This window comes from Hypanus sabinus, chromosome 28, assembly GCF_030144855.1.
Source record: "Hypanus sabinus isolate sHypSab1 chromosome 28, sHypSab1.hap1, whole genome shotgun sequence".
NCBI classification, from domain to species: Eukaryota; Metazoa; Chordata; class Chondrichthyes; order Myliobatiformes; family Dasyatidae; genus Hypanus; species Hypanus sabinus.
In genome coordinates, this window is record NC_082733.1 from 31,832,646 (window position 1) to 31,857,743 (window position 25,098).

The window sequence follows — 25,098 nt, forward strand, 5'->3', positions numbered from 1 at the left end:
GATTTATTAGAATGTTATCTGCATTTCAGCGCCTAAGTTACAGGGAAAGATTGAACAAATTAGGTCTTTATTCTTTGGAGCGTAGTAAGTTGAGGGGGGACTTGATAGAGGTATTTAAAATTATGAGGGGGATAGATAGAGTTGACGTGGATAGGCTTTTTCCATTGAGAGTAGGGGAGATTCAAACAAGAGGACATGAGTTGAGACTTAGGGGGAAAAAGTTTAAGGGTAACATGAGGGGGAATTTTTTTACTCAGAGAGTGGTAGCTGTGTGGAATGAGCTTCCAGTAGAAGTGGTAGAGGCAGGTTCGGTATTGTCATTTAAAGCAAGATTGGATAGGTATATGGAAAGGAAAGGAATGGAGGGTTAATGGCTGAGTGCGTGTCGGTGGGACTAGGTGAGAGTAAGCGTTCGGCACGGACTAGAAGGGCCGAGATGGCCTGTTTCCGTGCTGTAATTGTTACATGGTTATATGGTATCGGTCCAACAACATACAATATTTGTGGGCTAAGACTACAGAACAGCACCTAATCAATCTCCTAATCAGCTACCTCAACACGCGACCTATGCGAGAGTAAACACTCAAATGATATTTCACGTGCACATCGATTACATTACAGTTCAATGGACATCACAAAATTATACCAGCTTTTATTTTGTAGAGGTTTTTTTTTAACATGTATTCAGAGTAAGAGTGGACCAGTCTCTGTAACCGGAGCCCGGTATACTTTAGGCTGTACTTCGACAATCATTCAGGAACACACAATCAGCAAGAGTTTGTATTTTCTTTAAATGTCTGGAGTGAAATATTCCCCCAAACAGCTTGATCGCAGCCCAAGGGTTCTCGCCAGCATTTCAAAGATCTAACACAGAGACTCTTCTTTTGAAAATGAGATTTCCCTTCAGGATGACGCCATGAACTCCCGCATAATTGACAGGCCACCTGTGGGTTGACAGGGAGGAAGAGTGGTTTCAGCAGACAGCCCCTGGCCAAAGGTGAGGGATGGAAGAGGGGGCAGGAGAAGAAGAGTAAGAGCGAGAAAGGAGAGTGACAGAGAAGGCTGGTGGGGGGGGGGGGGGTTAGATGCTGGGGGAGGGTGAGTGGTGAGAGGGGAGGGGAGAAAGAAGGGAAAAAAATGTCCTGCCTATTGTTCCAGCCTAACATATAAGAGAGTCTCTGGTCTCCCGCCCAGTACTCCTGGCTGATTGCTTCTGTCACTGCTAATAAAGACGAGCAGGGAACCAGGCTGGGCAGAAGCCAGCGCTCCTGTGATGCAGGGGCTCGATTCCAGTTTCCTGTCAACAACAGTGTCTCAGTCAGACTCACAAGCATGAACAGACCTGGCCCCGCGGCTGGAGGGTGAGTTGCAAAAAAAAATTAGAATTAACCATTACTCCCAGCAAGGTAAGAAAGGGATGGATCTTGGGGAAGGCATGTTGTTGGGGTAATATGGTACTAATTATATTAACTGTGTATTTATCAAATGCATTCATGGAGAATCTAATTGGATGAGATGTTCCGTCTTAAAATGTATCTCCTTTTATCTTTTAACTTATTTTAGCAATACATTTGTAGAGCGGATTTACAATTCAAACTTTCAGGCCAGCTAATTGTCTTCCAACAGTAAACTGGCTTTAGCAAATAATTATTTGACTCAATTTCCCATACAGGCTTGTCATTGTGTCCACCACTTCTATTGTCGAATTGATATTCTGCATAGAAGGGTGGGGCACATGAAGTGTATTAAAATGAAGGATCGGTTGTTATTTAAAGAATAACATTTTAAGATTTTTGTTTTATCTTAAATGACCCGTTAAGTTGACGAATCGGCGCGCATTACTTTCGCCCAGTTGGTTCAGATTGTCCAGTGTCCCTGAAGCGGTCTCAGGCGCTCAACAGGTGTTCGGAACGCACTGAGCTCTTTAAACTTCATCTCAATTTCTAAGAAATATCATTAACATCGTAGACGTGAAGTCCCAAAGAAGTGTCGGTGAAAATGTTGTGAAGAGAGGTCAAGGAAGAAGAGGAAGGGTTGTGAATATATTGATGCCGATGCATCACTGGCTTATCTCTTCGGTTTTTTTTGTACTAACAATGCTGCGACATTTCAATCCTAAAATGGAGAGGCGTGGGGGAGATGAGCGGACAACGTTAAAATATCCGGGGCTCACGAGTTAGGAGAGTGTATGAGGGATGTGGTGGCAGGTGACGCGTAGGTACAGAACAACGTAAGCATTTCCGAGTTAAAGTTTCGGATCTGGCGGTGAAAGACTGGACTTGCGAGAAGCTGCAGTTGACCGCATCCTCACGAATTCCTCGCCTTCACATTCAGAACTTCTGGCTGATTTGGGAGAGACGGCTGTCTCAAATGCAAGTATTTCTGCCCTCTTTTAAATAAAAAAACAAACCGCTCAATTAGTTTAATAAATGGTGCTCAGTGTCCAGTTTGAATTTGTCATCGCGCTTCCACTTTATGGATTACGGCGTCTCTCCGTCGTGCTTCTTGCTCCCGATGTCTAGTTCTGCGTGTTCCTCGCTGCTTTGAGCGTGACCTCGGTTTTCTTCCCCCCCCCCCCCCCCCCACTTTCTGCATCGGTATCTATGAATCTCTGGATCTCGGTGTCCGCGTGTGTCTCACCTGATCTCTGTCTGCTCCTCTCCTGGGTGTTTTGTTTTGAATCCTTCCCTGAATATCTGCCATCGTGTCTGCCTGCCTCTCAGTCTGTCTGCCACTGTCGTGTCTTTGTGTGTACATGATCTACTACGCAGTTGTGTGTGTGTGTGTGTGTGGGGGGGGGGGGGTATTTATTGCTTTTCCTTTAAACTTACAATTATGCTTTCTTTTTTGATGACATTATACTAATTTCATGGATAATCCAGGAACTGTATACATTGACCATCAGGTTAGTATTACTGGTAAATCCCACACATCTCTATCATTAAGCTCGCTGCATATCGAAACTCCTGAGAGTCTATTTTGGATTAAAAAGTGTAATTTGCAAATTTCGTACATTAGCAGATCCAGGTCCATTCACTCGTCAGCTCAACCCCAAATTTAGTGACTTGTAAAAGGTGAAAGTACCTAATGGATGCTAACTGTAAATCTGTGTATTTCTCTACCATTTTCATATCTTCAATGGTTTACTAGGAGAACCTGGATCTTCTCAGCGGGGTTCTATAACCCTTATCCGTTGGCCTCAATATGCACAAAATCAAACAGAGCGACTTAAGACAAAAACGAAGTAAAATCAAAAATGTGATACTCCATTGACTGGACATCAAGGATTAGAATTTTTACACGAACATACGAATTGCTATGTTCTTCCTCTCGCTATGCTTAACAGCTCTCAATGGATCTGAGGCTCAGGGTATTTTAGGTTTTGACTGAGCACCTGTTTCATTCTCGCGTTGAGTACTGATTGAGAGGTGAAGATCGTCCTTCGTTTCAGCACTGAGAGAGGGACAGCGCCCCAGCTGTACATCCTGCCACGTGTTCAGTGCTACCTCTCAATTCTGTTTATTCTTCGGCCAATTCTGTAACCAACCGTGCAACCGTCTGGCACTTATTTATACAGCGGCCAGTGCAGCCTGTTCCTAGCAATTCGCTATAGCCCAGAACACGGAAATAAATAATTCCTAGATGAACGGTCTCGGTCCGAAACGTCAACACATATTCCTTTGCATAGATGCTGCCTGACCTGAGTTCCTCCAGCATTTGTCTGTGTTACTCTCAATAATTTTCTTGTAGCTGATCACTAGTCTTATCCTGAATTTTATTGCCGTCACTCTTTAGTTCACAATAGTGGCTGCTCACCTGAAATTCCTGTTTGATTTCTAATGCAAGATTTATCATTCTACCCAGTAACAAGATAAAACCAAATTCTATTCCCTAGACACTTTTCCTCATTATCCAGATCTTTCAAACTACACATTTTCTAAACTTTTGATATTTTACAAAAATCACCGCTTCACGATTTGTCCTATCTTTTCCTTTCTTGAACATTACTGGTAATCCTTCATCTGGATTTCTACCCCAAAGTATAATTCCCATTTATCCAATTCTTTATTTCCAGTATCCAGCTGTTCGGCATCACCAGGATCAGAATTATCCTACTGATGACCTACTGGAGAAGCTACGGGTTACAGCAGGATCTGCCACGTTCTATCAGAAATAATTCCTACTGAAATCCAATTACATGCCCTTTACATGTGCAGTTTGAGGCATGTCCGTTCTGTAGCTGACAACAACGACAGCGAATCTATAAAATTTCAAGTGTATAACCCTGGTAACCATATTTGTTCTTCTAAAGCACCCATCGTGTTAATGCCCCAGGCAGAACCTCAGAATAGAGCTGCTTCTAAATGAATTGGACTCCTTTTGTGCTTTGAATACAGCCAGCATTTTGTTAACAATTAACTATTTGAAGATTGCATTAGCATTTCTGCATTGTAATAAAAGTATCATGTGACTCAATTAAAACTGCATTTGCAGAATGTGATTAGGAAGAATAGATTACCTTAATCAGGATGTGATTATATTCCCACATACCAAGTGATTTATATATCAACTAGGTTAAAAATCAATAACAGTTGTCAGACAGTTTCACTAGCCTCTGTGTAGTGTTATACACCCAGTGGCCACTTTATTAGGTACCTCCTGTGCCTAATAAAGTGGCTTCAGAGTTTATGTTTGTGCCTTTCTGCTACAGTACCACATCCACTTCAATATTTGATGTATTGTGTGTTCAGAGATGCTTTTCCACGCTATATTGTTGTAACATGTAGTTATTTGAGTTACTGTCACCTTGAACCAATCTGAATATTTTCCTCTGGCCTCTCTTATTAGCAAGGCATTTTGCCCACAGAACTGACTGCCACTCACTGGATTTTTTGTTCGTTTTTTTTTGCCATTCTCTGTAAATTCTGGAGACTGTTTTGTTAGAAAAAAAAGTAGATCAGCAGTTGTTGAGATACTCAAACTGCCCCATCAGGCACCAACAATCATTCCACGGTCAGAGTCCATTAGATCACATTTCTTTCCCATTCTGACATTTGGTCTGAACAACAACTGAAGCTCTTGACCATGCTTGCATGCTTTTATGCATTGAGTTGCTGCCACATGAGTGGCTGATTAGATATTTGCATTAATGAGCAGGTAGACAGGTGTACCTAATAAAATGGCTACTGAGTGTAGTCGTTACAAAAAAACTTATATTTATGCAGCTTTTTCATGACTTTGAGACACTTTAATGTACTTGCAGCTGTTGTGGCAGTTTTGAAGTACAGTCATTGTATTGTATGTGATCTTGTAATTCAGGTAACCTTCTAAACATGGCAGCCACTTTACATAGATTAAATTCCAAGTAGCAACATTGTGATTAGTTTTTTTTTTACTTTGGGTAATGTTGTATGACATTGGCTTGTCAAACGGGAGAACTTCGACACAATGCCTCAGATTAAAGCCATTAGATCTTTTACACCAACCTCAGAGTTTAACATCACATACAAAAGCAGCATCCTTAACAGCATTGTATTGACTTGGTACTACAATGGACTTCTGACCACTGGATTTACACCATCGGAATCAGATATGGGAATATTACCCAATTAACAATGGATGGCCTCAGTTTAACAATGAGCTGTGTCTGACCACATAATAAACATGAATAAAATTACACGTTTTCATTATAAGTGATAGGGCGTAAAATATAATTTGACATAGGACACCTGATAGTACACTAATCTGAGAATTTTATTACACTATTGAAATGTAGATCATTTTTAGGCCGATGATTCAATGCATAGTATGAGGTTAATTGGAAATATTTGGAATATCATGGTTATTTATAAAATAACTCTCTAAGCCCCTAGAATAATAATCATGATGCTATCATGCTGTGATGACAATAAATGGTAAGTTTAAAGGCATAAGTATGTTCAATGAGTATAAAACATCAACTATTCCCCTATATAGATGCTGTCCAAAGCCAGCCTGTGGTGTACCGGCATACGCACTAGATTTGAAGCAAATGGTCCCAAGTTCAAATCTGGCCAGCCCTTTGCGTGCTTTCCATCCTTGCTTGGCTTAGCGTAGAGTTAGCAACTCGGCCTCAGAAAACACAGTCAAACGCTAAGGAAGCAGTAAAAATGCCGCCTGATGCACCATAGGTCATGAAAAGGAACAACAATAGGGTTTTGGCCCGAAACATCGTACCTCCTCCCGTAGATGCTGTCTGGCCTGCTGAGTTCTGCCAGCATTTTGTGTTTTTAACAATAGATGTTGCCTGGTTGTTGAGTACCTTCTGCATTTTGTGGGTGTTGTTCTGGATTTCCAACATTTGCGGAATCCCTTGTATTTACGGGTATGTTTGGGTTGGAATAAAACAGAATGTTTATTCTTATCACAAATAATGAGACATTCAGATAGCAGTTGTATGGATAAGTCATCAGCAAATAAAGAAAAAGAAAGTTCCAACAGAAGTACAGTACATCAGAGATGAACAAGTATTGGGTAGTATCCCTGGTTTAAAAAAACTGTAAGAAGGATAGACTGAGAGAGCTAAATTGGTTGAAATAGAGGCACCTTTCAAAAGAGAGTAAAATCAGATGGGGAAATCAACAGCCAAGACAAGAGAGGAGATCAATGATACAAGAAAAAACTGGAATCAATCTACGTTTGTTTAAATTTCACGAGAGGTTTAATTTGTGATTAATGGGTTTAGTTACTTCTGTTGTGATCCATAAGATTCTTAAAGTTTACAGGATGGGAACCAAATACAGTAGTGGTTTCATGATTAATATGATATCTATGGCTCAATCAGGTTATATTGTTGATATTATTGGCATTGGAAGAGATAACCCTCCCATCTTTTCTGGATTACTAATGCATTGATGTGGCTGGATCTGTAGGAACTTCTAAACACATGGGGAATAATTTCTGTTCCTGTTATTTTTTTGTCTGGTGCTTGCAACTCATGCTCTCTCTTCATCTTCACTCCTGTGATACCTGGACCTCAAATGCATTTCCTCATTTTGTGCTTTCAGTCCATTCACCCTTACTGTTTTCAGGTTGTCTGCTGCAGCGGCTAATGATCATACCAGTTTTAGTTATGAACTTTATTCAAGCCTGGTATACTACAAAGAGGAAATTCAGCTTATGTTGCCAAAGACTGAAATTAGAGTTTGTCAGGATGATCACAAACAAAGAATTACTGGGCAGGAACTGTTGATATATACGCAAGGTAGCAAATAACTTGTCAGCTAAGTACCATAAACAGAAGCTATGAGTACAAGCTAAGGTGTTAGTTATTCTTAATGAGAGAAGAATGTTCATCAAAACATGTTCTTTGTGCCTTAGAATCCTTGGAATCTACTTGAATTAAAATGATCAAAACCAAATCACTGGTAATGCATTACATCTCAGTCCTAAACTCAATGTTAATACGGATTGAGCATTCAAGTTACGGAGGTGGTCTTTAACTAAGAAACAGCTGACCACAATCTGCTACCATCTAATTTAGGCTGATCCTAAATTAATTGAATTTTACTTCTAACAACAACATCAGGTTCTATTTCAATGCAGGACCTCACTCAACAAGAGTCATTTATTTATTTATTGAGATACAGTGAGGAATAGGCCTTTCTGGCCCTTCAAGTTGTGCTGCCCGGCAATCTCCTGATTTAATCCGAGCCTAATTACTTGAAAATTTACAATGACCAATTAACCTACCAACCGGTATGTCTTGGGACTGTGGGAGGAAACCCATGCAGTACAACGTGGGAGAACGTACAAGCTCCTTACAGGCAGCAGTGGGAACTGAACCCCATTTTTGTAAAATGTTGTGCTAACCACTATGCTACCGAGCTAACCACTATGCTACCATGCCATCCAACAGCAAACATCATGGCATCTGCCTTGTACTGTTAAAGGAAGTAGCTGTGACCAGCAATCCTGCTGTGAGGTTATTGGCTTGAATCTGTATCACTTTTTTTGTACTTAATGCTTCTGGGCTTTTAATTCAAAGATGCAGGTTAAAAATCACGATACTGGCTTGGTACTTGCATTAATATTTGTAACCACCACACTGAAGTACAAAAAGAACAGCTGGAGTGAAGGCACCAAACTTTAGCTTCTCAACAGAGCGTGAATGTGCTTGGCCTAAGCAGTTTGAATCTTACGAGCACTCCGAGCTAATAACCCATACCATGTCGCTGTTTAAACTCTGGCACCGGCAACCTGCATACAGATTTTCAATGTGAATCCCATTGTATAAAGAGTCAGTGCTTCATCTTGGAAATTTGCCCTTATGGATTCCTGAATCACTTCATTTGGAGACTACAGTAGGTTTTCTATTAAAAAGACACCCAGCCAACAAAGAAAGATTTTTCTCTATCACTTATTTCCTTCACAGTTGACTTTTAATTTTCATCCCAGCTGCAACTCTTTGCACCTTTCATTACGCTAAGCCATACCATTCAAAATGGACATTTTAGTGTTTCATTTCAGTTCCTATTGCTCTGTAGAGAAGGAATTACACAAGCAGAATCTTACATTAATTTGGTTACTGTGCATTTTTAAAATCAAGAGCAATATAAATTGCTCTCAGTTATACAATCATTATTGTATAAACCCTTGCTAGGTGGATATCGGGACATGTTTTAGTAAATTTACTCAACCAGAAAATTACCTCGGTCCATTGCAATTTTGTTTTTAAACTGAAATCTGCAGCCATTAATGTTCTCTTGTCATTGTTAACAGGAATCTATTGTTTAATGAAATCTTTTTATTTGTGAGATTGTTGCTCATCAGGTACACACATACTTTGATATCATGTTGAGGTGTTTGATTAATACTCCTACAGGGTACAGTAACTCTGACTAGTTATTGGCCTCTCCCCAGAAACTTTGTTTTATTTAATTGTAGTTTCTACTTTCATTAATTTTTACCATTATAATGTTTTTATGACAGAATTAAAATCATTGTGAATAGCAATCCTTAATGAGGAGGTAACTGAAAAAAAAACAGTCCCTCTTATAAATGAAAAAGTTAAATTGCCCACAACACAGCAAAGAAAATCTGAGCTATTCATGTGAGCATCGACTACTCTGCTAACAGGATTTCACTTTTATAGCAGATCCACTGTCTCCATGAGGCCTATGCCTAATTTTTGGATGCAATTCAGTGATTTTGGGAGAGAAGGAAATGAAAAGGGAGTGGGGTTGTACGCACAAAAAGCCAGAAGAACTCAACAGATCAGGCAGCAATAGGGAGAAGAATAAACAGTTGACATTTCAAGCCGAGACCCCTCATCAAGACATAAAGTGAGGGACTATGTGTGTTTCTTTTGATCGGAGCAAGAGTAAAAGAGGAGAGAGAGAAAGAGAGATTCCTGACTCCTACTTCTTGCATACGGAGAAAACTCCTGTGCAAAGGAAGAAATGTACCAAGAATACTGTTGTGAGAAAATAAATGAGTAGGTAGTTTGCTCTTAGAAAGGGGTAAGGTAACGAAGTGTGCGGAACTGTACTTTTCCGAGTATCTTTCAGATGATCAGCATTTCAAAACTCAAAGTTCAAGATAAATTTATTATCAAAGTACATGTAGGTCACTATATACAACTCTGAGATTCATTTTCTTGTGAGCTATCACAGTAATTACAAGAAACACAATAGAATCAACGGAAGACTGCTCCCAACAGGATGGACAACAATCAATGCACAAAAAAACTATGAAAATACAAAAATAGCAATAAAAATTATAAATGAATAAGCAGTAAATATCAAGAACAAGAGAGGAAGAGTCCTTGAAAGTACGTCCATTTGGACAAAATCAAATTTAAATCTTTTAAAGGTATTTCCATCAAGCTGGCTATCAAAGATGGCAGTTCTCCATATCCACTCTCCAGCTCTTCACTCTCCACTGTGTCACCTTTTCATTCAAACTACAGACTATAGGGCGAGTTTTATTGTCTCTGTCCTGTATATAGTTGGAAATTGTTTACAAATATAATGGGGGCAAATACCCTTTTCCTTCAGGGGTACTACCCCTGTGTCAGATCAACAGAGATTAAACGTATACATAAAAACATAGTGGGTTCTGTGTGGTCATTCAATATTGCCATAACTGGTTCTCAATATAACCATTTCACCATTCCTTTGATTCCTATTGTGCCAGAAGTAAGTCTCAAATACACGCTGCGGCCACTTTATTAGGTACACCAGCTCATATCATATGGCAGCAAATCAATGTATATGAGCATTCGGACATAGTCAAGAGGTTCAATTGTTGTTCAGGCCAAACATCAGAATAGGGAAGAAAAGTGATCTAAATGACTTTGACCATGGAGTGATTGATGGTGCCAGTCGGGGTGGTTTGAGTATCTCAAAAACTGATGATCTTCTGGGATTTTCTCACACAGTAGATTCTAAAGTTTACAAAGAATGGTGCAAGAAAGAAACAAAAAAAAACAGTCCTGTGAGTGGCAGTCAGTCCCCGTTAATGAGAGAGGTCAGAGGAGAATGGCCAAACTGGTTCAAGCTGACAGGAAGGCGACAGTAACTCAAATAACCACACATTACAACAGTGGTGAGCAGAAGAGCATCTCTAAGCACACAGCACACCAACCTTTAAGTGGATGGGCTACAGCTGCAGAGGACCATGAACATGCACTCAGTGTCCACTTTATTAGGTAACAGGAGGTACTTAATAGAGTAGCCACTAAGTGTAGTTTTAGCAACTAAATGGAGCTGAGAACTCCAAAGAGGTCCAGTGAAAAATAAAGTCTTTGTAACTCAGCACTAAGGCATGTGAATCCAAGGGTGGTTTAGGCATCAAGCATTAAAGTTTGGCTGCACTTCAGAGCAGAGCAGAACAAAAAGGATGGCCTATGCATTCTGAAACAGAGGAAGAAATGGAATGACACAGTACTAATCAGCAGCTGAATTAATTTTGTTTAATAACAAAGTAAATTGTGCTATCCTGACCAAATGTACTGCAAATGTAAGAACCATTATTCCAGAAGCCTCGTAATCATCCTCTTCATAATCTGTCCTTTCTCCCTGCCCCACTATTCCTCACAGGCAGGGTTATTCCATTTGCTCTTAAAGAGTTAAAATTGCTGAAATCTGGTTAAACATTGCAGAATTGTGGTAATTGTTTTTTAATTAGTTTCCAGGGTAACCATATCAGTGTTTTTTTTAAATAACATCCCTGATCTTGTTTAATTTTTGGTTCCTCTTTTATTCGGAGCCTTTGAACAGTCACTGTTTCTTGTTTTTTCTTTGGATTGTGTGTATTTGCCTGTCTCTTTTTTAATCCTATGTTTTTTTTAAATTCCCTTTTGTCTGTCTCTTTTTGCCTAAGTCTCTTCTTTTCTCTCTGAATGTTTTATTTGTCATGTTCCCTTCCAACCTTTGTTAATTCAGTCTGTTTGGTTCCACTATAACCAGATGTCTCTCCTCCAAAGCTCACAGGCTCGAAGAGCTGACTACATGCAGCTAAGAGGAGGTCCCTAGATGCTCCCTGTAAAGGTTAGTCTGAATATATTTTGCCATTTTCTTCTCTTTGAGCTGTAATTATCATTGCTTGGTTTCTAGGTAACCTCAGTCACAGCTCTAATGCCTCTTGGCCTTCTTGTGTATGAGCGCATGTCATATTTCTAATTAAGGAAATATTTTCTGTCTGGGAAAGATTATATTGTTAACGGATTTGGCTGCAGCCTTGCCTATGATCTCCTACTTCTATTTGTTTTTTTAAACTCATGATCTATATATCTCCCCTATTGCAAATGAGGAGAATCAGTGAAAAGAGCTGAAGGTTAACTCAAACCAGTCGAACAAAGATGTGAATCAAATACAGTACTGTGCAAAAGTCTTAGGCACATACATATAGCTAGGGTGCCTATGAATTTTGCAGAGTACTGTAGTAGTTTTATGTATTACACTGTATTACAGCCACAAAAAATGCAAATTTTATGGCATATGTGAATGATGATAAACATGATTCTGAAATGGGTCTCTATTGTGGACTGAGAGTGGGAAGGGGGCAGGGAGAGGGGAATCGTGGTTGGGAAAAGGGGAAGGGAGAGCGGAGGAGGCAGGAAGCACTAGAAAGACATTCTGGAATAATCAATAAACCAATTGTTAGGAATCAGGCGACCTTGCCTGGTGTCTCAGGGCAGGGTATGTCTGCACCTGTGCCATCACTCCTCCCATCCCTGGCATATCCTGCTCTGCCATCTGTCCCAAACCCCTCCCATGGCACTCCACCCTCACCATTCCTGGCATTGTCTGCTCCCACCAGATTTACAAACTCACTGTGTACTTCACGCTGACAAGTACAGTACTGTGCAAAAGTCTTGGGCACCCTAGCTCTCTCTCTCTCTCTCTCTCTCTCTCTCTAGAGAGAGAGAGAGAGAGAGAGAGAGAGAGAGCCAAGGCTCAACAACTAAGCTGTGCTGAGTCTGAATTGATCTCAGGATCTCTGGTGTCATGAAGGGGAAAGTATACCACTGCTGTCTATAAGGAGTTTGTACATTCTCCCTGTGACCACGTGGGTTTTCTTTAGGTGCTCCAGTTTCTTCCCACAGCCCAAGACAAACCGGTTTGTAGGTTAATTGGTCATTGTAAATTGTCCTGTGATTAGACTAGGGTTAAATCAGGGTTGCTGGACCGTGCAGCTTTATTTCAATAAATAAATAAATATACAGCCCACATACTTGTTCCTGTTTTCTTTCGATCAACATCAGTTTCAAAATGTATAGTGAAGTTGTACAGGTAATCGGGAAATTGTGGGAAAACATTTTACGCATTGTAACAAAGGAGGATCCAATTGTGACTTTTCTGAAAATGTTGGCTGTAGAGCTGAACTTCGTTCTCTTCTACAATCTGTAAAGTGGTCTGCAAGGTAATAAAAGGTCTTTGAAAGAACTAAGTGCAGTGCAAGTCTACCTGTAACAGAAATTGTGAGAGGTAGTCCGCAAGTCAGGCAGTAATCAAGGAGAGAGAAATGTTTAACTGTTCAGTCCTTCAGTAGAACAGGAGTGTTTTTATGGAGCAGGATACTTATTATTCTGCTGACAGAAGAATGCATGGACAATCTCTGACTGAATCAATACCAAACCCCAAAGCATCCCTTTTCTGAAATTTCTAAATTTCTATGTTTTACTACTGGGACAAGAAATTTGGTGGGGATGGGAAGGGAATAATGCAGATGGAGGCTGGATTTATTCTCCAAAATTTGGGCTGAATTCCTTTGGAAATCTGTGAGTGTTTTCCTTCTACATATTTCCTCAACCAACTAAATGGGTGAGACATAACTTCTATCAAATAGATTATACCCTGGCATGAAAAGGAATAAGAGGGTGGTTTAGAATTGAGGCCGGCTAGATTTAGGAACTAAATAACTTGGATAGAATCTGATGTAGGTTAATTAAATGTAGGCTTAGGAAGTGGTTTAAGTGCTGGGAGAGAAATGATGTAGTAGGCTTATTGCTTTTTGCATCTTTTTTAAGAGATACAGCGCAGAACAGAAGACACCCAGCATCCCGCCTATTTAACACCTCCCTATTCACAGGATAATTTACTGTGATGAATTAACCTACTAAATGGTATGACTTTGGACTGTGGGAGGAAACCGGAGCACCCAGAGAAAACTCACACGGTCATGGGGAGAACATGTAAACTCCTTAGAGATGGCGCTGGCATTGAACTCTGAATTCTGGATCCCCCAAGCTGTAAAAGCATCTCGCTAACTGTTATACTACCGTGGTGCCCTACATCTTATCCCACCTTGAAACGGAATAAGAGGGTGGTTTAGAATTGAGGCTGGCTAGATTTAGGAGCTAAGTAGTTTGGATGGAATCAAATATAGATAGATTAAATATAGGCTTGGGAAGTGGTTTAAATGCTGGATGAGAAATAATGGTAGGAATTTTTACTGCATTTGGCATTTTGAGGAATAATCTCCAGGACAGAGTGAACTGTACATGGTGAATATAAGGTTTAATCTGGGGAGCTGGAATGTATCATCGGGTAGAATATAAATATGAAAACCCTCAATGAGACAGGAAGCATCAGTGGAGAGAGAAACAAAAGTTAACATATCAGGCCAATGACCTTTCTCTGATAAGTTACAGACTTTCAACAGTTGTTGAACTTTACTTTGGTTGATCATAAATGCTATGTCGGATGGCTGTTTCTCACTCCATGCTTCATGACGATCAATCGAGGTATGAATGCCTACAAGTTTCTTTTATCTCCCTTTGTCTGCTTGAAGACATGAACTTGACAAAATACAGATTGACAGCTAGTAGTTGTCTTCGAGATCTGATTTATTTTGTATATTTGGATAGGTATTCAACCTTGACCGTCATCAAGGCTAATTCAGAAACTGCTTTCTTCCAATGACAATAACCCATCATTTCTTGCTCATTCTCAGATACAACATAGTGAGATTCATTTGACTGAGCAAAACGTAAGTTCGGCTCTATTCAAGAGCATTCACAAGAGGGGACCTTGGACCATAGCTTCCCCAAATAACATTACTTCAATGTGTATAACATATATGTGTTTGTGTATAATATATGTGTGTTTAACATGCCTTTCAAACCTATCACATTTAAATTCTTACATATTACCATAATTGTATTGGTGTGGAACTGGGGTCACACCTAATCAGAACAAGGAAGGATGTTTGCATTACCTCTGTATGTACGCTGTGCACAAGTCTAAGGTTTTTGCACCCCATATAGCTGGGGTGCCTGTAACTTTTGTACAGTACTGTATTTGTCAATGTGGAGCAGAGAGCGAGTTTATAAACCTGGTATGATCAGAGGATGTTGGAAATGGTGAGGATGGAGCGCTGCAGGAGCAGGGTGGGGCAAGTGGTAGAGAAGGAGTGCCAGGGGTGTGCGGGGGGTGGGGGGTTGGCATAGGTGCAGACCTACCCAGCCCTGAGACACCAGGTCAGGTTATTTGATTTCATACAATTGGTTTATTGATCAGTACAGAGTGTCTCTCTGGTGATTCCCACTCCATCTGCTTTTCCCAATCATTGTTCCCTTCTTCTTAGAAGTGTGGTTTTCCGCGAACAATTCTGTAAACAAACACACAGACCTTGGTCTTATTTATGAGCCGATACGGGCAAAATTCCAGACCACAACACGAAGTTCACTACATAGCCAATCAGCGATGGAGATTTCATCCCCACATCACAATCGAGTTTCTGAAAAAACATCCAGTCAGCTATTTGAATAGTATATAAAGGCCAAGCAATCAGGGGAGACTCCACAATCAACAGCACACTCACAATGTCTTCTTGCATGGTGATGAAAAGTTTGCAAGGAAATTGCCAAAAGATTGGAGAGCAACTCAACCCAACCATCCACCACCTGAGGTATACCTCTTTTAAGTTACTCATAGAGTCATACAGAATGGGAACACAGCATTCTGAGTCTACACCAAGCATCAAGCTTCCATTTACATTAACACAAGAGATTCCATCTACATTAATCCCATTTTTTAAAAAATTCTCTTGACATACAAGCTTCCAGTGGTAGAGACAAGTAAAACTACAATGTTTGAAAGACATTTAAGATAGAATAGGATTATAGGAATATGAGCTAAATGCAGGCCACTGGGAATAGCTCAAGAGGCATCTTGGTTAGTATGGGGAAGTTGGGCCAAAGGACCTGTTTCCATTTTGTATAAGCTCCATCACTCTGTTCCTGCCAATTCCCCCCCCCCCCGATCCAGTTTCTATCACTCACCTACAAAACAACCTGCCACTTCTTGCTAATTCTAGTATTTTGTTTTTAATATTACAGTACTTTCAAATAAACAAAATTCTAATTCCCGAAGTGTAGTGGTGGGGCTTGAACTGAATGCATCCCATTTACCCGTGACTGTGTCAGTGCTACCTCCAATAATAAGCCTGCACCCATCAATAAACCAGCCAGTTATCCTGGCTGCCCTGGTCTGGTGCGATTCTGTGAATACCAAGCAGTCCGTGATTAAGGAAAGATGCACCTCAGGGCTCAGATTTCTGGCTTCTCAGAGGAAGGAAAGTGATAAAAAAGGATGAAGCACTTCAACACCTGGCAACCAGAGAGGCAATATTCCTGCACCGATGACGCACTCACTTAACCATCCCCGTGCCAGGCCCCTCCGCTCTAATGTTGCTTTTTATTTGCTGGATGTCTGTACAGAATAAATGGCAAACTCCCCACCTTTTGTGAGCTGAAACATTTGAGAAAATACCAAGGCACTTTTGTTTAAGGCCAGCTCAATGTGAATGGGTGCCTGGGAAGAATCCTACTAGTGAATAAAAATTAAAAGAGACAGATATTCACAGAGATAATGGTCATCTGCACTGAGAATGGATTGTGAGGTGACAGGATAGTGTAGTGGTTAGTATAATACTTTACAGTACAGGAGATCAGGGTTCATTTCCCTCCACTGCCTGTAAAGAGTTTATACATTCTCCCCGTCAACACATGTGTTTCCTCCAGCTGCTCCAGTTCCTTCCTGCAGTCCAAAAACATTACTGGTTAGTAGGTTAATTGGTCATTGTAAATTGTCCCGTGATAAGGCTAGGGTTAGCTCTGTAGGTTGCTGAGTGGCGTGACTCGAAAGGCCACTCCATGCTGTACCTCAATCAATAAATACAAAACATTTTTTGGATATGATGGTGATGCTGTTTTATTTACTTTGTGACAAAAATCACTTATACTCTATGTAGAGCAACACACACAGACTGCTGGGGGAGAGGAGTAAACAGTCAATGTTCCCAGTTGAGACCCTTCATCAGGATCCTGATATATGTTGACTGTTTATTCCTCTACCTGCTGAGTTCCTCCAGTGTTTTGAATGTATTGCTCTGGATTTACAGCATCTGTAGAATCTTTTGTGTTTATCACAAAGACACGCACACATGCATCTACAAAACAGCTTTAAACTGGAAATATATCCTCAGAGTTATTAGGTAAAAATTGAACATCGCTGTCATAAAAAGTGACTAATTCTTTCACCAGGCGGTTCCTGAGCTAATGGAGGAGAGAGGTGGAGGAGTTAAAGGATTTCAGGAGTTTATGAGCTCAGGCAGTCAAATGTCCAGTGACTGTTTTGAAACTAATGAAAATTTGGAATGTGCAAGGGGCCATTATTAAGGATAATAGAGATCACAGAAGGTTTTGAGGCTGGAGGGGTGGTGGAGGTCCCTGAACCCTTAAAGGGATTCAGATTTGAGGCAATCTGCCTCGCAATGCAGGACTGCATTGAGGCTCAAATGATGGATGAGCCAAGTAGACACTGAAGTAGTGAATATCTAACTCCAAACAACGATTTTAAACATCGATAGATTATGGGAGAAAAGGGGAGAGAGGGACGTTTCAAAGTCCCCATTATTGGTGTCCTGCTCAATTCTGCTAATTATTATTTATTATTAATTACTGTTTATTTGCATTTCCATACATTCCACTACTTTCACATAAAAATTGTGGAATACCAGAATGGGTGTTGGAGAAATGAGTTGAGTTAGCCGGAGAGTCTATGTTTCTTTCTTCTGCTCAGTGAGGCAATTTTTGTTTTACACACAAACCTCTGGCAAGGAGTTGGTTGAGTTTATATCAACAGTGCAATGCAGTTAGATTTATTAGAAAGCACAACAGATTTTGCCTAAAATTGTTTTAATGTGTAAACTCTTTCACTACCACCTTTTGGAAAGCACGTGTGTGTCTCTGCAATGTTCTGATTGACCCTGAGAATGTGTTTTTCTCTGTGGCTGTCTCCATTTCATTTGTGCTTCTTTCATTTTTATCATAATACTTATGCTTACTTCTCTGTGTTATTCACTCCCTCAAGATGTGAGCAGTTATGTTTCTTGTGTGTGTGTGTATGTTATATTGTACAGGTTAGTGTCTCTATGTGTATGCCTTACTGATATTGATGATCCTCGTCTGTGTCTGTCTCTGTGTGTGTATGTGCATGTCGATATTTTTTCTGTGTAGGTGTGTGATTTTTATGATCCTTGCTCTATGGTGCATACCCGTGCATGTGTGTTAGATTGTGTAATTGTTTTCTATTTTTATTTATTTAGATAGAGTGTGGAATGGGCCCTTCCAGTCCTTCAAGCCATGCTGCCCAGCAACCCTAATATAATCCAAGACTAATCAAGGACAATTTACAATAACCAATTAACCCACCAACCTGTACGTCTTTGGTTTGTAGGAGCAAACCAGAGCACCCAGAAGAAATCCAAGTGGTCACTGTGAGAATGTACAAACTCCTTACAGGCAGCAGTTGGAATTGAACCAGGATCACTGGTACTGTAAAGTGTTGTGGTAACCACTACACTACCATACCAAATGTATGCTTGCCTGTCCTTCTCTTATTGACATGAATTTCACTGTGTGTGTGTGTGTGTGTGTGTGTGTGTGTGTGTGTGTGTGTGTGTGTGTGTGTGTGTGTGTGCATGTCCGTAAGTGCACATTTTTCCACTCTTCTCACCATGTATTTCTTTCTCTTTCTATGTCAATATGCTTCTTAATTCACTTCTGTGCCACCACTTTTCATACTATTTACACACAACTATCTGCAGAACATTACAGCACAGAAATAGGCCTTTCAGCCTAACAAATCCACCCTGATGCTGCTCCACATGGGCAGCCAGCTCACTTCATCTGTAATCCTATCAGCATATTCTTACATTCCCTTTTCCTTTTAAGTACCTTTCTAGATTACGCTAAAAGAATCTGATGGACTTAATTAGCCCTTCTAGTTTTCTGAGGCTTTATAAGGCATTAGTCAGAGCACATTTGGAGCATGTGTGCGGTTTTGTGCCCCATCTCTAAGAAAGGATGTGCTGGTATTGGAAATGGCCAGAGGAGGTTCACAAAAATTATTTTGGAAATTAAAGTGTTAACATATTTGGTGTGTTTGATGACTCTAGGCCTCTTCTCGCTCGAGTTTAGAAGAATAAGGGAGGGATCTTAGTGAAGAATACTGCATATTGAAAGACCTAGAATTGAGTGGATGTAGAGAAAGTATTTCCAATAGTGAGAGAATCTAAGAACAGAGGGCACAGACTCAGAGTACAAAGACATCCCTTTACAATAGAGATGATGAAGAACTTCTTAATCTAGAGAGTGATGAACCTATCAAATTCATTATCACAGACAGTTGTGGAGGCCACGTTTTTGGGTATATTTAAAGCAGAGCTTGATATGTCCTTGATTAATAAAGATGTTAAGTGTTACAGGGAGAAGGCAGAAGAATGGTGTTGAGAGGGATAATTATTCAACCGTAATGGAATGGTGGAGCAGGTTCCATGGGCTAAGTAGCCTAATTCTGCTCCTATGCCATATGGTCTTGTTCACTCTGTCGCTGATGATGAGAAAAACCAGCAAGGTTGTACATGCACTGGAACTCTTCTGATTCTGCCAGACCGTGGCTATTGATATGGCTATATTTCAAACAGAATTAAAACCCTAGGCTGGCTTCACTTTCAATGCCAATAGAATTTCACTAATTGGAGTTTTACACCAACACAGGTAGAAGCAAGTGAGAAAGGAGCCATTTTGGTCTGAATTCAACACACTAAACACGCACACAGTTGCCCCGCAATAAAATGGACGCCAGAAGGAGTGGGCCATATGTCACTCTCTGCTCATTACACCTACAGAGGCTGGTGTCTGCTCTGAACGGACTCAAATTTTTCCTCTCTGCAGTATCCTAAGCCCTGGCTTTACTTTAGGATTTTTCATGATTATTTTATCTTTGGAGGATAATTTTAGGTGGGGAGCGGAGTGTATATAAAAACTGGGAATTCAGCTTCAGTTAGAAACGACTCCAAACAATTCTTCAGTTGAAAACTTTTTAGCAAAATAAAGCTCTGAGCATGGGTTAGCACCTCCTGCATGAATAGTCATAATTAACAAGGGCTAACGTTCATTTTTGGCATAAATATAATTCTTTTCTTTTAGTCACGCAAACTGAGATCAGGTCTACTGCCTCCAATTGTGATATGTTGAATTTAAAAATTAATTATTCATGATCATGTGAAGATAGGCCTGTGCCGCTTTCAGTGGCACTTTCAAAGGTACAAAGGTGTGTTGCCTGGCAAAACATTTGTTGCCTTGGTTACCAACTCACCAATCTCTGTGGGTTTAATGAGCAGCTGTAAATTCACAGGACACAGCAAGTGACACACGGCCCACTCTCTCCAGTTTCCATCTCGTTGCAAGGCGACTGGGCGAGACATTAACTCTGTACTAGTGTTCACGGAGCTGTCACTTGGCAACCATCTTGTGATAGTGTTTTTTTCATTTTGACTGCTACTTTGGGTGTTATCCATGTACAAACGAAGCAAAATCCTGAAGCTATACACCATACCCTTGACAAATTTTTTTTCTTCCAGAAGGTTTTCAGAGAAGAAGTAAGAGAGCATCCATAAGATGAAAGTGTTCTGGAGAAGACACCGTTTATTTGACTTGTGCAATCTTTTCCAATGACTGCATGCAAAGCGTTGGTGATAGGAGTTCTGTCTCCGATCATTCCACAAACAGCACCAGATAAGGAAAGCTTGCTGCTTCCCTGTCTGACAGCGTATTATAGTAAGCAAGGTATTTTGGATGCAGTAGCAAGCAATCTGCTGGAAGTACTAAGAAGGTTTGGAAGCATCTTTGAGAGCAAAGGAATTGTCCACATTTCGGTCAGGCCGTTGCATCAGGACATCCAGCTATAGGTTTTCAACACAAAACTTCATTAGTTCCTTTCCTCTCAAAGATGATGGCTAGCTGGTGATGCAGTGGCAACAGGAACCAGACTTCAAGGGGAGTCGTCCTGGGTTCAAATCCTTGCATGCTTTCCATCTGTGCTGAGTGTCAAGCTAGTAACTTGGCCTCGTAAAAAACAGACAAAATGTTAAAGAATCGGCAAGCTTGCCACCTGCCACCCAAGGTGTGAAGAGGTATAAACAAAAGATGATGCTTGACCTGCTAAGTTGTTCCAGAAGATTGTTTGTTTCTGCAGATTTCAGTTTCTTGTGTCTACTTCAGATATTCCCTCTTTACTTTCTACTTCCCCCACCCGCCCTATTTTCCATTGGCTTTGTTTGAAGCCATAATGATGGTTTCTCTAGCAATTGGCCATTACTCATGCTGGTGCCAAACATAAGAAGGAGCTTCAGGACCAACCAATCTGAGCATGAACTTAAGGAGACACAATCTCTCTGCTGGTGTCGATGGATGCTGAGCAGTAGTCTGAACTTTTACTGAATCCTTTCCCCTCTTCTTCCCAAGATGGAGTGCAGTTGTGGTGGTCTTCTGGTTTAGTACAGGCCAGCCAGGAGTACATGGGCTATCTCAATGGGTTTGATCCCTTGAAGCTGCTCAGCCATTTAAAATGGATGATTACCTACTTCTCTACATTTCCATTGATGTAATAAACCATGTGCCTTATAGGTTGTTGAGCTGAGTGACTTATTTATATTTTTTAATTTAGAGATGCAGCATGGAGTAGACCTTTCTGGTCATTCAAGCAACCCCTGATATACCCCTGATTAAACCCTACCCTAATCACAGGACAATTTACAATGACCAATTAACCTACCAACCAGTATGTCTTTGGACTATGAGAGGAAACTGGACGGACCCAGAGAAAATCCATGCTTTGCATGGAAAGAACATAGAAACTCCTTAAAGATGACATCGGAGTTGAACTATAATAGTGTCACGTAACTGCTACGCTACCATGGTGTCCTGTTTTCTCATTATTCCTTGTGAGCCAATAGTGGTAGTAAATGTACTGGAGCTGGTGTATGTTCATCACAAATTAATTATTTGATAGGCAGGTTTTATTTTAGTTACAAGGAAATGTCATTTTCTTTTCAATGGGCTTTATTTTTCAGCGACAATTTCAAATAATGCAGTAAAGTTCCTTACAAAGGCTCTTTTCATCTGATGCGTTGGTAACTCAAAGAAGGCTGGGTGTTGCAGCCTAGGTCCTTACAAAGGATTCACTCTAAATTTGACTCATCCATTGTAGCCCTGTCAGGAGACGCTTGACAAGGAACAGTCTCATGCTTAGTCGCCTGAGTTGCAGGTAGATTGGTGTCTCAGATGCAGAATCACATTCCTTTATTTATCACATGTTAATCAAAACATACAGTGAAATGCATTGTTTGCATTAACAGCCAACTCTACCTAATGATGTACTGGGGACAGCTTGCAAGTGTCTCAACGTATTCTGCGCCAGCGTAGCATGACCACTATGTCTTTGGTGTCGATTGGACCCATAGACGGAGATACTGCCTCACGACTCAGCACGGCTTCAAGGTGCAGTGTATGGTGTTCAAAAGAGAGGCTCATCTCACGCAACAAGGACGTTGTTTTAAAAATAGAGGAAAAATAGCAGTATCTGTAGATCCTGACCATCACCTTCAGAAAAACAAATACAGGATCATTAATTCCATTATTAGCAAAGTTCCTTCTAAATTTTTTTTAACAGCTGCACAGACTAATCATTGCTCTGAGCAGGAAATTTTTATGTGGCCTGAAAACTGCGTGGCACTTTAATAAAACATAATATGAAAGAAAATTCCAGCGGTATGGTAACAAAGGCTATGTGTGTGGGAGCATTTCAGTAACTGCGTTGCCATGCAGCAGAACAGCTTAGGGAGAACAGTGGTTATGAGTACAGAGTATTGAGAATGGGGAAAAAAATATCACCAGCAAGAAACAGTCTGCTGGAAGAACTCAGAAGATCGAGCAGCATCTGAGAAAGGAAAGGAAATGTCAACATTTCAGGTTGAAACCCTGTATCAAAACCATGCACCCCTGAAACGTCAACAGTTGCTTTTTTCCATAGATGTTGCTCAACCTGTTGAGTTACTCCAGCAGATTGTTACTCCAGATTCCAATGCTTGCTGTCTTTTTTGCTATCTCCTATAGAAATGAATACGCACCCAAGATGTCACCTGGGCTGGAACACTTCATTTACAATGAGACTGGATAGGCTGGAATAGGAGCTGAGGGGAGTCTTGATGGAGGCATAGATAAGATGGGCACTCAGAAACTTTTCTCCATAGCAGAGGTCTCGTGGACCTGAGGACATAGGTTTAACATTAGAATAAGAGTTTTAGAAGGACTGTGAATAAGAATTAGTTTCACAGAGAGAGAGGGAGAACAGTGCTTATGAGTACAGAGTATTGAGAATGGAAAAAAAATCTCCAGCAAGTGGAAGTAAGTTAGAGTCTCTACATTTAGTAAACATCTGAGTGAGCACTTATTAGCCAAGGTATACTAGGCTATGAACCAAACTTTGGTTAATGGGGATTAGTTCAACTAGATGCTGTTTTAAATGGTCGGTAAGGACAAGGTGGACTAAAGGACCTCCAGTGCATCTGAACCTGCCCCTGATTTGGGCATTTGTGGAAAAGTTTAATTATTAGGTCAAGAAGAGGGCAAGAGAAGCTCTATGTGAATGCCACAGGATCAGAAAAAGCTCCAGAGGGTTGTAAACGCACTTTGCTCCATCATGGGCATTAGCTTCCCCAATATCATGGACATCTTCAAAAAATGATGCCTCAAAATGGGGGCATCCATAATTAAGGACTGTCATTGCCCAGGATATGTCCTTATCTCATTGCTACCATTAAGGAGGTTGTACAGGAGCCAGAAGGCATGTTTTAGGAACAGTTCAATGTTTTAGAAATAGCTTCTTCTCCTCTTCATTTCTGAATGGTCAATGAACCCATGAACACTACCTCACCGTTTTTGCTCTCTTTTTCCACTACTTATATAAATTTGTGGTTTTGTGGAAACAGTACAGTGCAATGCATAAAATGTTCCATAAATTATGTTTTATGTATTGTACTGCACTGATGCCACAAAACAACAAATTTCACACAATTCAGTATGTCAGTGATAATAAACCAGTTTCTGATTCAAATTGTAATGTAGTGTATTGGTATGGAGTGCAGTTCCTGCACAAGTGTGCACACCTTTGGGAGTTGTGTCCAGGTACACATGTTGCAGGAATCGGGGGGTGGCCTTGGTCCCTTCCGAATGTACACCCAAGGATTATTTGTTTTCCTCACGAGCCTCAGTCAGTAGCTCTGCACTGAAGGAGCAGTGAGTTAACGAGGAAGAACCAAAGAGCTGAGGAGCAATTCACACCATCAGTGGTGACTCCTTTCTGGTGAGAGGACATTGCACTTTATTCAACAAGGGTTTCCACGGTAACAGGCCCTTCCAGCCCAATGAACCCACGCCACCCAATTACACCCATGTGATCAATTAATCCACTAACCTGTACATCTTTGTGGGAGGAAACCAGAGCATGTGGAGGAAACCCACAACATCACGGGGAGAACTTAGAAACTGCTTACAGACAGCAGTGGAATTGAATATGTAATTCTGGCACTGTAATAGTGTTAGGCTAATTGCTACCATTCCTTCAATCAGTAATTTATTCATCTTTGGTTCTGAATGTTAATTCCATAATCTTTTATTCTGTTGTTATTTACTTTTACACAATACATTTCTCATCGTCTTTCCCTGACAGAAGAGAAACCTTTCGCACAATGTAAAACATACGTAGGGTGTAATCCATGATACTGAAGCCACCCTTTCTCTCTCTCCCTCTGTTCACTGTAGAAGGCATGATTGACAGGAAGCAGGATGAAGGTGAAGAGGAGGAGTCCTGCAGCAGTGAGCTGACGGCGGGCCTATGAGTGGTAAGTTTTGTGGAACGGTAATATTGGCTCAGTGGAAAAGATAGGTATCAAATCCTGGGGGACTTACAGCCATGCACTCGGAGGGGTATTCAGGAAATGAGTTAAGCCTGTGCTCTGTCAAATAACCTGAATAGTCTCAAAGCAGTCTTGTGATGGGAATGATCTAATGGTCTCTCATTTCCCCTATTCTTTACCAGTAGATTTAATACTCTTTATTTACTCTCTATTTAGAGCTTAACTACACTTTAATACTTATCTGGCATGAGGGGGAACTGAAAAGTTCATCAGTGAGACTGGCTTCAGCAGGGACAGTACCAGTATTATTGGGCCATGGTCAAATGGTCAGTGGCATAGTGGTTAGCG

General features: G+C 40.6%; 1 long non-coding RNA gene across 1 annotated transcript in view; it reads left to right on the forward strand.

Moving 5' to 3' along the window:
* The window catches only part of LOC132382550 (uncharacterized), a 38,795-nt gene extending 14,124 nt beyond the window's left edge, over nt 1-24,671 (forward strand). Inside the window, exons 2-3 of the long non-coding RNA XR_009508388.1 lie at nt 11,451-11,531; nt 24,656-24,671. This is a non-coding gene — a long non-coding RNA (uncharacterized LOC132382550). The remainder of the gene's footprint in view (nt 1-11,450; nt 11,532-24,655) is intronic.
* The last annotated feature ends 427 nt before the right edge of the window (nt 24,672-25,098 follow it).